General features: G+C 53.8%; 1 protein-coding gene across 1 annotated transcript in view; it reads right to left on the minus strand.

The window, feature by feature from the left end:
* The window catches only part of TRPA1 (transient receptor potential cation channel subfamily A member 1), a 1042932-nt gene that overhangs the window by 979884 nt on the left and 47797 nt on the right, over nucleotides 1-15251 (minus strand). The gene's annotated exons all lie outside the window — the stretch shown is intronic.

Consider the following 15251-nt stretch of genomic DNA (forward strand, 5'->3'; position numbering starts at 1 on the left):
AATCTTCAAATTGATCGGAGATTGGCCAGCTCATTGGATAACTCAGCATTGTTATCAGAGCTTGAAGGTTTAATTTCACCATCCAATTAATACAGCTGTGGAGTTAACTCCCCCTACCTACCTGGTAATTGCAGCTATGGGGGCAATCAGTACTACTTTAACTCGCATGTCAGGTATTTTTATGTCTCAATGATCACATTTTTCAGAGTAACTTACGCTTTTAATACATATTTCAGGACATGAAACGTTTGCATAATGATCTCAAATTAATAAATAAAATTGAGAAATTGCTTACCTCAATTCAATTTTCCTGCTCTACTCTCAATTGAATTCTGACATTGAAACAATTGGGAGCACACTGTCTCACACGCCAGCATGCAGTTTGCACCATTGCATATGCATATTAATATAATATACTCACGCCCTATAAAGCCTATGATAATGAGCTCCAGTTACATACCCACTGTGTCCCAGATCACCAAAGAAGAAATAACCATGTTGATTAAAACAACAATATATTCAAGAGCGGCAGGCACAAATTACATGCCAGTAGACATTATAAAAGCTGATCCTCATTTTTTGAGCACCCTATTATATGATCTTTTTTCAAATGTGCTATCAGCGGTATTAATGCCTGTATCTTGTAAAGCCTTAAATATGCATCCCATTTATATAAAAAAGGTCAAACATCTGATTCCTTAAAGTATTGGCTCACATTGTTATTATAAAGTGAAGGGAAATTATTTGCCAAATATTTTCTTTGTCTATTAACATCCAGAGTAAATGGCAAATAGTTAAAACAGCTATCAATAGGAACTTTACCCTCTAAGCCTGTTTCATTGATTACAACTCTGCTTTCAATAACATCAGCCCAGAACAGCTCTGGCAAAAGCTGATAACCTGCGGTATTGACCCATCCCTACCGATACCTGGGTCAGAATCAAATTAACATCTAATACCTTATCAACTAAAGTGTCAACTTTAAATGGACTAAAACAAGAACACATTTTAGCATCTCTAGTGTTCTCTTCTACATTTCTCATATTCCAGGTTGCCTGGAGGGAATGGATGGCTTACCACCGAAGTTCAACAATCAGTGTATTACCCACATAACATACTCAGACGACAATGTGATTTTTTTCACTAACACCAACAGGCTTGAAACATCAGTTGCCCCAATCTGAAAAAAAGCTCAGAGATAACTATTCAGAAATTAAACTGGTTACATTTGGGAAAAAAGCAAAAACAGTAGATTGGATTTTTGGCGAGGCAACAATAGAACAGCTCAGCAGTTACATATATTTGGGAGTCACTGATGATGCTAAATGTTCCTGGCTAGAATATTTACATTCCATGAAACAGAAAACAATACCGATTGGAAAGGCCATAGGCGGTTGCCAATTTGTAGAGAGGGAGAGCATTTACCCAGTCTATTTTAGCTCAGATGATGAAAATTATCCCATTGCTACTTTGAACCTCACCAGTTTTTCACTATAAGATAATACACAATCTGGAAAAAAATTATATATGCTCAGTACCAAGTGACTCCTTAACATACAAGTAGCTACTCCAAATAGCAACCGTAAATTTGAATTAAATGTGACCTCATTGGCTAGTTTCCATAATGCCTCAATATTAAATTATATGTACGAATAGATTAATGCAAGTGTTGTGACCCTAAAAAAGATAAATTATAAGGACCTGCAAAGGGTCCGGAAGGGTATGTTGCAGTGATCAGGCAACATACCCTTCCAGACCTGACTTCTCTCTCAACCCTACCATGCCCTAAAAGGAAAAACGTATTAAAAGGTATCCTCAAGCAGAACTATTGAGAGGAAGACTTACGTTCTCTTTTGAAGTACCATGAAGTGATTTAACACATAGGTGGTCATTCTGACCCCGGCGGTAAAATGCACTTACCGCCGGTCAGAAGACCGCCATAACACCGCCGCGGCCGCGGAAACCCGCCACGGTCATTCTGACCCGCAGAAGGCAAACCTCCGAAAATCCGACAGCCACAACCGACCGCCAGACCAGCGGTCGGCGGAAAGGTGGAGGTGACCAAACCTCCCCCGCCACGCCAACAGAAATACGCCCATGCCATTACGACCCACGAATCCATGCGGCGGTCATTCAAACGCGGTATTCCATTGGCGGGACACACCGCCGCGGTCAGAATACACACAAACGAACAAAACTCAGCCACATTGGACGATTTGAATCCCACACACCTGATACACATACACACACCACTCCCACACACACAATACAATATAAAACACCCACCCACATCACCCACAAACCCCTACGCAAAAAAATTCTGAAAGAAGGCCAGAGCGAGACACCAGCATCCACAAACTAACAGCCACAGCCACTCAACACCATCACCCACACACTATCCACACACAAAACAACACACACCACCACACTCAACTCACTTAAATACACATACTCCACCCCACACATCATACACACCACCCCATGGCACCCCAAAGACAACCCCGCTTCACAGACGAAGAACTCAGGGTCATGGTGGAGGAAATCGTTCGGGTAGAGCCCCAGCTGTTCGGCACACAGATACAATACACCAGCATTGCCCGGAGGACGGAGCTATGGCAGAGGATTGTCGACAGGGTCAACGCAGTGGGACAGCACCCCAGAAAACGGGAAGACATCAGGAAGCGATGGAACGACCTACGGGGGAAGGTGCGTTCCATGGTATCCAGGCACAACATCGGCGTGCAGAAGACTGGCGGAGGACCCCCACCTCAACCCCCACAATTCACATCATGGGAGGAGGAAGTCTTGAACATCCTGCATCCTGACGGCCTCGCAGGAGTCGGCGGAGGAATGGATACTGGTAAGTTGAAGCTTCAATACTGCTTCCCCCCCACCTGCATGCCAAATCATACCCCAACCCTCACCCCCATCCTCGAACCCCACCCTCACCCCCACCCCCATCCTCACCCCCACCCTCACCCCCACCACCATCCTCACCCCCACCACCATCCTCACCCCCACCCCCAGCACAGCTATTCCCCGCCAATGTCTCACCATCACAACCCACACATCCCAAAACCTAGGCCTGCATGCGTCCACTAAGCATGGACACCCATCACCAAAGCATGCCCAATGCATATACACATCCCCCCCACAAGCCACCCTCACCAAAGCCCCCACACACGAATGCCAGCACTTGGGGACACGAGAACCCATAGATACACCCATATGCCACACATTGAAACTATAACCATACCTCTATACCCCTGCAGGACCCGACCGTCAACACACCGCGGCGGAGGGGCCAGAATTCTCCACACCCCCCACCCAAGAGGCCGTCAGCGATGACAGCAGCTCTGTCGACCTGGACACCGATGACCAGCCCGGACCATCGGGGACCTCTGGACAGTCGGTTCCCCTCACACAGGCCCAGGCCACTACAGACCCAAACCCCTCTGGGAACACCAGCACAGCTCCCACCCAGCGGGCCCATGCCTCTGTCTCCAGGGCGCGTCAATCTGCGGTGTGTCTACCACTACAGGGCACCCAGGATAACCCACCACCCCAACAACAACAGGGACCTGGGGGCAGTGGTAGTGGGCACACCGGCCAGGGGGCAGAGGCCCAGGGAAACAGGGCAACTCGGAGGGCAGCTGTGCGACAGGGGGGGGAGGAGAGGCCCAGGGAACCCACTCTCCACGAGGTCCTCACCACCATCATGGGAGCATACAACCGCTCCCAGGAGACGATGGCGACGGTACTGGCCCGCTTCCAGGAGATCCAGGTACTGCAGGAGGAACACTATCGGGGGTACAGGGAGGACATCAGAGCCATCAACACCACCCTGGTTACCATGGTAGGGCTGCTGCAGGACCTCGTCAACACCAGGGCGGACACTCAACAACACCCAAGGGCCCCTGCCACTAGCCTGGACCAAGAACAGCCAACCACCTCCGCCGGCGCTAGTGGACAGGAGGCCCCCGCACAGCAGCAGCCCACCAGACCCCCACCTCCTGCAGGAGAAGAACCACCCCGCAAGAGGGCCCTGAGATCTCGCAAGAAGACAGAGTAGGATGTCAAGACCCCCGCCAGCAATGGATACCACCTGATGTCATCCCACTGTCCCACATTGTCACCCTGTCCATCCTTGAACTGCCCATGCTCCATCTCTCCACAGGCCTCTGGACAATGCACCTGTGTGACTGTTACTCTGGACTCTGCCATGGACATTCCTTCACCATAGCCCCCACCCACTTGAAACCACCCATCCCATTTTGAGCACTTAAATAAACACCTATTTTGCACCAAAATATCTGGAGTCTGGCTGTGATTTCAATATATTGTAATTGACATGACAGTGCAAATATGTCCTTGTACATGGTGAAGTCAACAAACAGCTGCCACAAAGCTGTAGTCCATGGGGAAACGAAGCACAGGACTCGTAGTGGGGACCCCAGATCTGAAATAGGGAGGGAAAAGCCAAAACTCAGTCATCATACACTGGGGCAAATAGACAGGCAGCAGAGATGCAGGAGAGTAGTTAACATTTACTAAATTATCTTTGAAATGTTACCTGTGTCCTATTGGAAGTACTGTTCAATGATTCTGTCCCTGTTGTCTGTTTCAGCCCCGTCGTCTTCCTCCTCGTCACTCTCCTCAGGTTCCACCGCTGCCACATCACCACCGTCTCGACCATCCTCCTGCAGGAAAGGCACCTGGCGGCGCAAAGCCAGGTTGTGAAGCATGCAGCAGGCCACGATGATGTGACACACCTTCTTAGGTGAGTACATTAGGGATCCACCTGTCATATGCAGGCACCTAAACCTGGCCTTTAGGAGGCCAAAGGTGCGTTCGATCACCCTCCTAGTACGCCCATGGGCCTCATTGTACCGTTCCTCTGCCCTGGTCCGGGGATTCCTTACTGGGGTCAGTAGCCACGACAGGTTGGGGTACCCAGAGTCCCCCACTAGCCATACACGGTGTCTCTGTAGCTGTTCCATCACGTAAGGGATGCTGCTATTCCTGAGGATGTAGGCGTCATGCACTGACCCTGGGAATTTGGCATTTACATGCGAGATGTACTGGTCAGCCAAACACACCACCTGGATGTTCATTGAATGGTAATTTTTTCTGTTCCTGTACACCTGCTCCCTGTCTCTTGGGGGAACCAAAGCCACATGGGTCCCATCAATGGCACCAATTACGTTGGGAATATGTCCAAGGGCGTAGAAATCACCCTTCACTGTAGCCAATTCGCCCACCTCAGGGAAAATGATGTAGCTCCTCACGGATTTCATCAGGGCAGACAACACTCTGGATAACACCTTCGAAAACATGGGCTGAGACATCCCAGAAGCAATTCCCACTGTTGTCTGAAATGACCCACTTGCCAAAAAATGGAGTACTGACATGACCTGCACCAGAGGGGGAATCCCTGTGGGTTGGCGGATGGGGGACATCAGGTCGGGCTCCAGCTGGGCACACAGTTCATGGATAGTGGCACGGTTAAGACGGTAGGTCAGGATAATGTGGCGTTCTTCCATTGTCGACAGGTCCACCAGCGGTCGGTACACGGGAGGATTCATCCGTCTCCTCGCCCAACCCAGCGGACGGTGCCTAGGAAGGACAACATGGAGCACACAGTCAAGCAACCCACAGGTACGTACTCACAGCTAGCACAGTAAACGATTCTCTATGCAGTGAATGGCGTGTCTGAGTGGCTATGCAAGGCCTAGGCCTGTGTGACGCAGTTGAAATTGAGCCATGTGGGCCCTGGAAATGGCGGCTGCCTGACCTGTGAAGTGTGACAATGGGATGTGAGGTCAATGCGCTGGCGTGGCACACCGCGGCGGGCGGCGGGCGAAGACCGCGGCGCGAAGCCGCATTGGTTAACATTGAAGCCTATGGGTTTCAGGAGCCAATGGCGAAGGGCGCCGGCGGTGGCGGGACGCACCGCCGCGGTACGCACCGCCGCGGACGTGACCGCCATTTTCTATCTACTTATCCACTTGCGACTTGAACTTTCACAGGAGAGGACCTATACTGCAAGTGTTGCTGTGACCTCGGTCTGGAAAGGACAATGGCTGCTACGCCTGGGGAAAGGGCCCCTGCCTTCACTGGAGAGGAGTTGGAGAAACTTGTGGATGGGGTCCTCCCCCAGTATGCGCTACTCTACGGTCCTCCAGACCAACAAGTGAGTTTAATTCAATCTGGATTTGGGGCCACGGGCAGGCTTGGGGGCCTGGCGGGGGGCCTGGCGGGGATGGGGGGCATGTTGGGCCTGGCGGGGGGCATGGCGGGGGGCCTGGCGGGGATGGGGGGCATGTTGGGTCTGGCGGGGGGCATGGCGGGGGGCCTGGCGGGGATGGGGGGCATGTTGGGCATGGCGGGGGGCCTGGCGGGGATGGGGGGCATGTTGGGTCTGGCGGGGGGCATGGCGGGGGGCCTGGCGGGGATGGGGGGCATGTTGGGCATGGCGGGGGGCCTGGCGGGGATGGGGGGCATGTTGGGTCTGGCGGGGGGCATGGCGGGGATGGGGGGCATGTTGGGTCTGGCGGGGGCATGGCGGGGGGCCTGGCGGGGATGGGGGGCATGTTGGGTCTGGCGGGGGGCATGGCGGGGGGCCTGGCGGGGATGGGGGGCATGTTGGGCATGGCGGGGGGCATGGCGGGGGGCCTGGCGGGGATGGTGGGCATGTTGGGCATGGCGGGGGGCATGGCGGGGGGCCTGGCGGGGATGGGGGGCATGTTGGGCCTGGCGGGGGGCATGGCGGGGGGCCTGGCGGGGATGGGGGGCATGTTGGGCCTGGCGGGGGGCATGGCGGGGGGCCTGGTGGGGATGGGGGGCATGTTGGGCATGGCAGGGGGCCTGGCGGGGATGGGGGGGCATGTTGGGTCTGGCGGGGGGCATGGCGGGGGGCCTGGCGGGGATGGGGGGCATGTTGGGTCTGGCGGGGGGCATGGCGGGGGGCCTGGCGGGGATGGGGGGCATGTTGGGCATGGCGGGGGGCCTGGCGGGGATGGGGGGCATGTTGGGTCTGGCGGGGGGCATGGCGGGGATGGGGGGCATGTTGGGTCTGGCGGGGGGCATGGCGGGGGTCCTGGCGGGGATGGGGGGCGTTGGGCCACTGGCAAGGAAAATGCTGACAAACTTGAACGTGGTATTTCTCCCTCCCTGTACGTGTCACATAGGTCCGCGCCCATGAGAAGATCGGGATTTGGCGTGCCATCGCCAAGGAAGTCCGGACCCTGGGGGTCCACCATCGACGGGGCACCCACTGCCGCAAGAGGTGGGAGGACATCCGCCGCGGGACCAAGAAGACCGCCGAGTCTCTGCTGGGGATGGCCTCCCAACGTAGGCGGGGTGCCTGCCGTCAACTGAGCCCCCTGATGTTCCGGATCCTGGCGGTGGCCTACCCTGATTTGGATGGGCGCGTGAGGGCAGCACAGCAGACACAAGGGGGTGAGTACAAGCATTATCTACTCTGTTGTCGCGCAGTGGAGGTGTCTGGGTGGGGGAGGAGGGCTGTGGGTCCCCCTAGGCCAGGGCGATATCTGTAGGCTGGGCACCCCCGTAAGCCCCTGTGTCCCCAGCCACCACCCTCAGTAGTTTGTCAGTACAGCCATCCCTGGGCCGTGTCATCCATGTGTGCAGTTGTCAACTCTAGGCGTGTAGGGCATGTTCCACGGAATGCGTAGCGGACCCCAAGTGCGCAACTTAGTGCAGGGGGCATCTGTGTCTGTCATGTCCGCTAACTGTACCGGAGATCCATGTAATCAATATCCCTTTATTTCTCTCTCCCCCCCCCTTTTTGTTTGTCTTTCTGTGCTTGTGTGCATCAGCATCATCAGGCGGAGGAGAAGTGGCATCGGGGCAGGAGGGAGCTGCATCTCACATGGCCCAGGAGGGCCATGCCACAGAGTCAGACTGGACCAGTGAGACGGAGGGCGAGGGGAGCTCCACGACGGGGACGACTGGACCCTGCAGCGACACGGACACGTCCTCGGAAGGGGGCTCCCTTGCGGGGGTGGCACCATCCGTGCCCCCCGACATTACAGGTACAGCCGCCACCCAGCGCACCATCTCCGCCCTCCCAGCAGCCCCTCAGCGTTCGCCCCGTGCCCGCTCTGCCAGGAAGCCGGGCATCTCCTTCGCCCCAGGCACCTCAGGCCCTGCCCCTGTTACCCCCGCTGCCCTCAGTGAGGAGGTCATTGACCTCCTCCGAACGCTCATTGTTGGGCAGACTACCCTTTTGAATGCCATCCAGGGGGTGAAGAGGGAGGTTCATCGCAGCAATGCGTACCTGGAGGGCATTCATTCGGGTCAGGCTGCCCATCAGCGATCGTTCCAGGCTCTGGCCTCAGCACTGACGGCAGCCATTGTCCCTGTGTCCTGCCTGCCTCTACTAACTCCCTCCTCCCAGTCTCCTGTTCCTCTGCCTGTCCCACCCACACCATCAGACCAGCCTGCACACACCTCAACACCCAAGAGAAGCTCATCCAAACATAAGCACCACAGATCACGCAGACATTCACACACGCAACATTCCGATGCAGACATGCCAACAGTCACTACCACCTCTGTGACCCCCACCTCCTCGTCTCCCTCCTCCCTCCCTGTGACGTCTACACTCACACCTCCATTCACCTCACCATCAGCCAGTGTTTCCATCACCAGCACACCCTCCACTCCAGTCCGCACACGTGCAGTCACCACCCCCACTGCCATTTACACGTCCCCTGTGTCCTCTCCCACTGTGTCTGTCACCCCCTCTTCCACACCACACAAACGCAGCCACCCACCCACCCAACAGCCATCCATCTCACGACAGCCTATCCCTCCTGCACCTGCACCCAAAGACAGCAAACGTGACTCACCTACAACCACATCCTCTCCCTCCACTCCCATTCCCACTGTACCTACCACTCTCCATTGTCCCAAGAAGCTCTTCCTCGCCACTACTAACTTCTTTCCTGACCCTGAGCCCCCCCCTCCTTCTCGTCGGGGTAAGAAGAGCACCTCAGCCACCACCAGCCCTGCAGCCCCCTTGACAAGGGTGCAGGGGTATTGGAGCCCGCCAGCCCGCATGTCTGGATCTTCGCCCAGCAGCAAGGGGACAGCCAGCCCACCCCCTGGGAAGAGGAGCAGAAGGCGGAAGGGGCGCCGCAGGAGCCCGCCTTCTACATCCCCCCCGGACACCACCCAGAGACAGTCACCAGCCACAGCTCCAAAGGGAGGAAAGGGCCACAGGCCCACGACTAAGGAGGGCAAGGGCAGCAAGTCGGAGAGATCAGGCAGCAGGCCTGCTGCCCAGGAGGAGCCCACAACCCCCATAGCCGCTGCCCCGGGAGGAACCGGCACAGCTGCCCCGGGAGAGCCCACCACCCCCATAGCCGCTGCCCAGGGAGGACCCAGCCCAGCTGGCCAGGAGGGCCCCACCACCCACAGCCCAGGTGGGCATTGAAGGAGCACCATCCCCGCTGCCCAGGAGGGCACCACCAGGCAATGAGCAGTTGGCCATAGACCGGCCGCCGTCTCCAGAACCGCTGAACTGGGCCCCGCCGTCTCAAGAACCGCTCCGCTGGGCCCCGCCGTCTCAAGAACCGTTGAACTGGGCCCCGCCGTCTCAAGAACCGCTGAACTGGGCCCTTCAAGGCAAGGAGCGCTGAACTGGGCCCCGCCGTCTCAAGAACCGCTGAACTGGGCCCCGCCGTCTCAAGAACCGCTGAACTGGGCCCTTCAAGGCAAGGAGCGCTGAACTGGGCCCCGCCGTCTCAAGAACCGCTGAACTGGGCCCCGCCGTCTCAAGAACCGCTCCGCTGGGCCCCGCCGTCTCAAGAACCGCTGAACTGGGCCCCGCCGTCTCAAGAACCGCTCCGCTGGGCCCCGCCGTCTCAAGAACCGCTCCGCTGGGCCCCGCCGTCTCCAGAACCGCTGAACTGGGCCCCGCCGTCTCAAGAACCGCTGAACTGGGCCCGCCGTCTCAAGAACCGCTGAACTGGGCCCTTCAAGGCAAGGAGCGCTGAACTGGGCCCCGCCGTCTCAAGAACCGCTGAACTGGGCCCTTCAAGGCAAGGAGCGCTGAACTGGGCCCCGCCGTCTCAAGAACCGCTGAACTGGGCCCCGCCGTCTCAAGAACCGCTCCGCTGGGCCCCGCCGTCTCAAGAACCGCTGAACTGGGCCCCGCCGTCTCCAGAACCGCTGAACTGGGCCCCGCCGTCTCAAGAACCGCTCCGCTGGGCCCCGCCGTCTCAAGAACCGCTGAACTGGGCCCGCCGTCTCAAGAACCGCTCCGCTGGGCCCCGCCGTCTCAAGAACCGCTCCGCTGGGCCCCGCCGTCTCAAGAACCGCTGAACTGGGCCCTTCAAGGCAAGGAGCGCTGAACTGGGCCCCGCCGTCTCAAGAACCGCTGAACTGGGCCCCGCCGTCTCAAGAACCGCTCCGCTGGGCCCCGCCGTCTCAAGAACCGCTGAACTGGGCCCCGCCGTCTCAAGAACCGCTGAACTGGGCCCTTCAAGGCAAGGAGCGCTGAACTGGGCCCTTCAAGGCAAGAACCGCTGGCCCTTTGGCAGACGTGGCAGGGCAGGATCTATCTCGGGCAGGGCTGCAGGATGTCCTCTGGCCAACTTGCCTCCTCCAGTGGCAGTGGGGTCTGTTATGGACTGTATGGACTGTGGCTTTGCTCTCCCCAGGATGGCCCAGTGGGCAGGCCACCCACTGTATGGACTGTATGGACTGTGGCTTTGCTCTCCCCAGGATGGCCCAGTGGGCAGGCCACCCACTGTATGGACTGTTTGGACTGTGGCTTTGCTCTCCCCAGGATGGCCCAGTGGGCAGGCCACCCACTGTATGGACTGTATGGACTGTGGCTTTGCTCTCCCCAGGATGGCCCAGTGGGCAGGCCACCCACTGTATGGACTGTGGCTTTGCTCTCCCCAGGATGGGCCAGTGGGCAGGCCACCCACTGTATGGACTGTATGGACTGTGGCTTAGCACTCCCCAGGATGGCCCAGTGGTCATGGAGTCCCCTCGTGGATCTGGCGTCGTGTACTCAAGTGGCTGAGGTGCCCCCCCTTCCCTTCCCCCTGAGGTGCCTGTCCTATTTTCTTTCTGATGCCCCTGCAGTGTTCTCTCCGTGGAGTTCTTGTCGTGGGACTGGGCCTTGCCCCTTTGCACAGGACCCCTGTGATCCACGGACAGTGGTTGGACTACATTTAGTAGCTGTATATATTTTGTACATAGTTTATTTATTTATTGGGATTACTGGTGTCCATATTTCAATATATCTGCCCGTTTATGATCTCTTCTTTTGGTCTTTGCATTATTTCGGAGGGGGGTGGTTTGTGGGTTGTGACAGTGATCTGTGGGAATGCATTGATGTGTGTGTTGTAGTGGGTGTGGGTGGGTGGGTGTGTGCCGGTAATCTTTTCCCTCCCCTGTGTCGTAGGTGCAGTACTCACCGATGTCTTCCGCGCCGCCGGGCGTGCTCCTGGTATATGAGCAGGTATAGGAGTGCGGGGATGACCTGCAACTCTGGTTCCATACTGCCGGAATCTCGCGTGGAGTGCGTAGAGGTGAGCGTTTTCCCGTTCGTAGTCTGTTTCCGCCGTGTTCTTATCGGCGGTGCTCCCGCCCCGGAAAAGGTGGCGGATTGGTGGGTCGTAATAGGGTGGGCGGTACATTGTCTGCCGCCTGGCTGTTGGCGGGAACCGCCGCGCTGTTTGTTTGTACCGCCGTGGCGGGCGGAGTGTTAAGTTGGCGGGCTGTGTTGGCGGTTCCCGCCAGGGTCAGAATTGCATATTTTAGACCGCTGGCCTGTTGGCGGCTTGGCCGCCGCTTTATCACCGACCGCCAGGGTCAGAATGAGGGCCATAATTTTTATTTAATCCAAGGACAATTATACCTTGATTTTAATCTGGACACAAGAAGAGTATATTTAAGATTTAGGCTTTTCTAGTTTGCTTTACATCAATCTGAAGGGACTTGGAATCACCATATAAAGGGCAATGGTTCATCTTGGCTATGGGGTTTTAAGTCAGAGACTATAGAACATATCATTTGCATATGCGTTAGCCTAGTAGGTCTACACAAATAATATCTTTGCAATTTATTTAAACAAATATACGATCTGTTAGTGAAGCCATGAACTATTGTTTTAATAATCAAACTTCATCTTTTAATAGTACCTTAATGAAATTTTTAGACGTTGCTTGTAGCAGCTTGGGTTCTTAAGTTGTCTAACTCATTGGACATATTATTTTCAAAATATTTTTATTCACAGATAACTGCTATAATGTGTACTAAAAGAAATGTGTTTCTTTTATCTACTTCAGAAGTTCTTATATTAAATGTAAAATTATTTAATAAATACAATATATTTAGCTACCTACATGCAAATGTGAGGGTTATCCCATCTGCCTTATTACAACTGCATTATATCCTAAGAGACTTGTACTGAACCTATGGTAGATACATCCATAATTTTCTTGAAATAGTAACCTGTTATCCAAACTATAACCCAAGTCTTTAGTAAATAATAACAAACACATGTTCTAAATATTAAAATCTTTGACACTGCCCATTTACACATTCCCACAGTTGACTAAAATAAAGCATTCATACAAAAGTTACTTCTCCAGAATACAAGTAAAATTTTTGCAATTTACTGAAATCACAGTGATATGGCAATCTTGACAACAATGTGAGTTTTTTTTTATTACTCGCTAATTTTAGAATGTCTGTGCCAATCTTTACAGTGCTGAGTAAAAATGTCAGTAGAAAAATGGTATGCCAAAGTTACTGACGATAGGTTAGGTTATAGCAAATACTCTGTAATGTTCGCCTTTACAGGTATGGTTGCTCAGAATTCCCTCAAAATGTTACATCAATTTTTACCATATATTAAAAAAGTCTATCATTGAAAATACAAGAAAAGTATGTGTTGCAATAATCCAAACAATGTACAGTAATGAATTTTACACTTTTTGTTTGCATGCACTTAGAACTTTCACTATCTACGCTTTAAATAACTTACTAAGGAAACATATGTACATAAATTTGCCTCTATTGTAACGGAAACTAGTTAGTGACTCTGGCCCTCATTCTGACCCTGGCGGTCTTTTCGCAAGACCGCCGAATTACCGCCGCGGTGAAGACCGCCGACCGCGGCGGTATGCCGCTGTGCGCATTCTGACCGCTGGGAGCGTTCCGCCGGAAAACCGCCAGCAGCCACACTGGCGGTCGGCGGGAAAGTGGAGACTGGTCAACCTCCACCGCCACGCCAGCAGAACACCGCCCACAGAATTACGACCCACATTTCTGTGTGGCGGTCTTCTGTTGGCGGTCTTCTGTTGGCGGTCACCTCCCCATGGCTCCCGTCGCCTCCCGGAGGACCAACGCACAAGGTAAGTTGATCGTCCGTGAGGGGAGGGGGTGGGGGGGTGTTGTGTGATGTGGGCGTACATGGGGGTGTGCGTGTGAGTGTGTAGAGGGGGTGTGTGAGTGCGTGTATGCGGGCGGGGGGTGCTGCTGTGTCTATGGGTAATGTGTGCTGTTCGGCAGGTGCGCATGTCTGCATGTATGTGTGCGGGTATGTGTCCCCGTTGTGTATGTGTGTGTAGGGGGTGTGTATATGTGCATGTTGGGGGTGTGTGCATGTCGGGCTGGGGGTGGGGAGGGGGTTCGTACCACCTCTGGGGGGTGGCAGGGGGGTGGAGGGTGTGGGGGGAGGACTCGGGTGGGTAGTGGGGGGTGGGGGAGACCCCTATCAGTGCCAGGGAAGGAATTCCCTGGCCCCGATAGTGCTTACCGCCATGGTTCGCACGGCGGTTCCCGCCCGCAAGAAACCGCGGCGGTAGGCAGGGTCATAATACCCTTGGCGGTCTTGGGACGACCGCCGGGCCGGAGTGCGCAAACTCCAGCCCGGCGGTCATGACCGCCGTGGCGGTCGGAGTGGAGAAGTGGCGGTCGGTCGCGGCGGGGACCGCCGCGCTCAGAATGCCATTTTTAATACCGCCGGTCTGTTCGCGGTCCGACCGCCGTCTCTCCGCCGACCGCCAGGGTCAGAATGAGGGCCTCTGTGTTTAAGTGTGAATGTTTGGCTAGTGCACTTGTAGATTTAGCGGCTAAGCTTGTGCATTTTGGTTCTACTCGATGATGATCCACAACTTTCTTTTTCCAACACAAAGTGTTGCTTTTGTTGTGCAATTTATGTACGTATGCTATGTCTCCCAGACTAAAGTGCTGAAATTAAAGTGCTGAGTCTATTTAACCTCATTGACACAGTATCACTTTACATCTGCCCTGAAGTGTATAGACTAATTGAAGTAGCAAGAACTATTTTAGTTTATTACTGATATACCTGGTGTGAACAAATACTTTTCATATGGTGTAGAGTATGAACTGAAATATCCATGTAATTTGGCATCTGCATCTTTTCACTAGTTGCGGGATACACCTAGTATGCCTGAGTTTAACACCTGAGAAAAAAGAATTCCACTTTAGGCACCAAGTACCACTTTGAGTCACAGAACAGTTGGGTGTGAACGCAATCAGCTGATGTCAGAAACACTTACAATGGAGTCTCATGGGCATAACATACATTACCATTTAAGCTGTGTTTGCTACAGACCTACCATTGGCATATTTACTTCTGCAAGAACTTTTTTAAATGGCTTAGATTTTATACCACATTTATTTCACACACCATTTTGTTGTACAATGGAACACAGAATGTTTTTCAATGAGAAAAACAAAGAATAAACTAAAATTGACAGAAAAATAAAGTTGTATTATGACCCAAGCACTGCAAATTCAGTGTGAAACAAAAGTTTTTGCAACTGGTAAATGGTCTTTGCAGATAAGTGTCTCTTGGGAGTTCTTACCACTTGGTTCTTTCAATTCCTTTCAAAGACTCTACAAGATTATATTACCTCCTTGTCAGTTTTCCTCATCCAGTCCTTACTTAATGAGTAAGTGTTCTGGACGTACAGACATCATTATCTAGCTGAACAAATATTCCTACCTCCATAATGGCCACCAAAGTCTGAGAACACCATAAAGGAGGAAATTAGGTTAGGAGACTTCCTGTTTTTTAGTTCTGTACATTCATACATATTACCTACCCAACCGTATGGTGGTGAGAAAGATTCTGGACAATTATGTGGAAGTCCTGCTGATGGTTTAAGGATGGTCTTGGAGGCCATGGTATCTGCTTCTCCTGCATGTTTCCCTTGCCCCCCACTGGCAGTTTC

This window comes from Pleurodeles waltl, chromosome 2_2, assembly GCF_031143425.1.
Source record: "Pleurodeles waltl isolate 20211129_DDA chromosome 2_2, aPleWal1.hap1.20221129, whole genome shotgun sequence".
NCBI lineage: Eukaryota > Metazoa > Chordata > Amphibia > Caudata > Salamandridae > Pleurodeles > Pleurodeles waltl.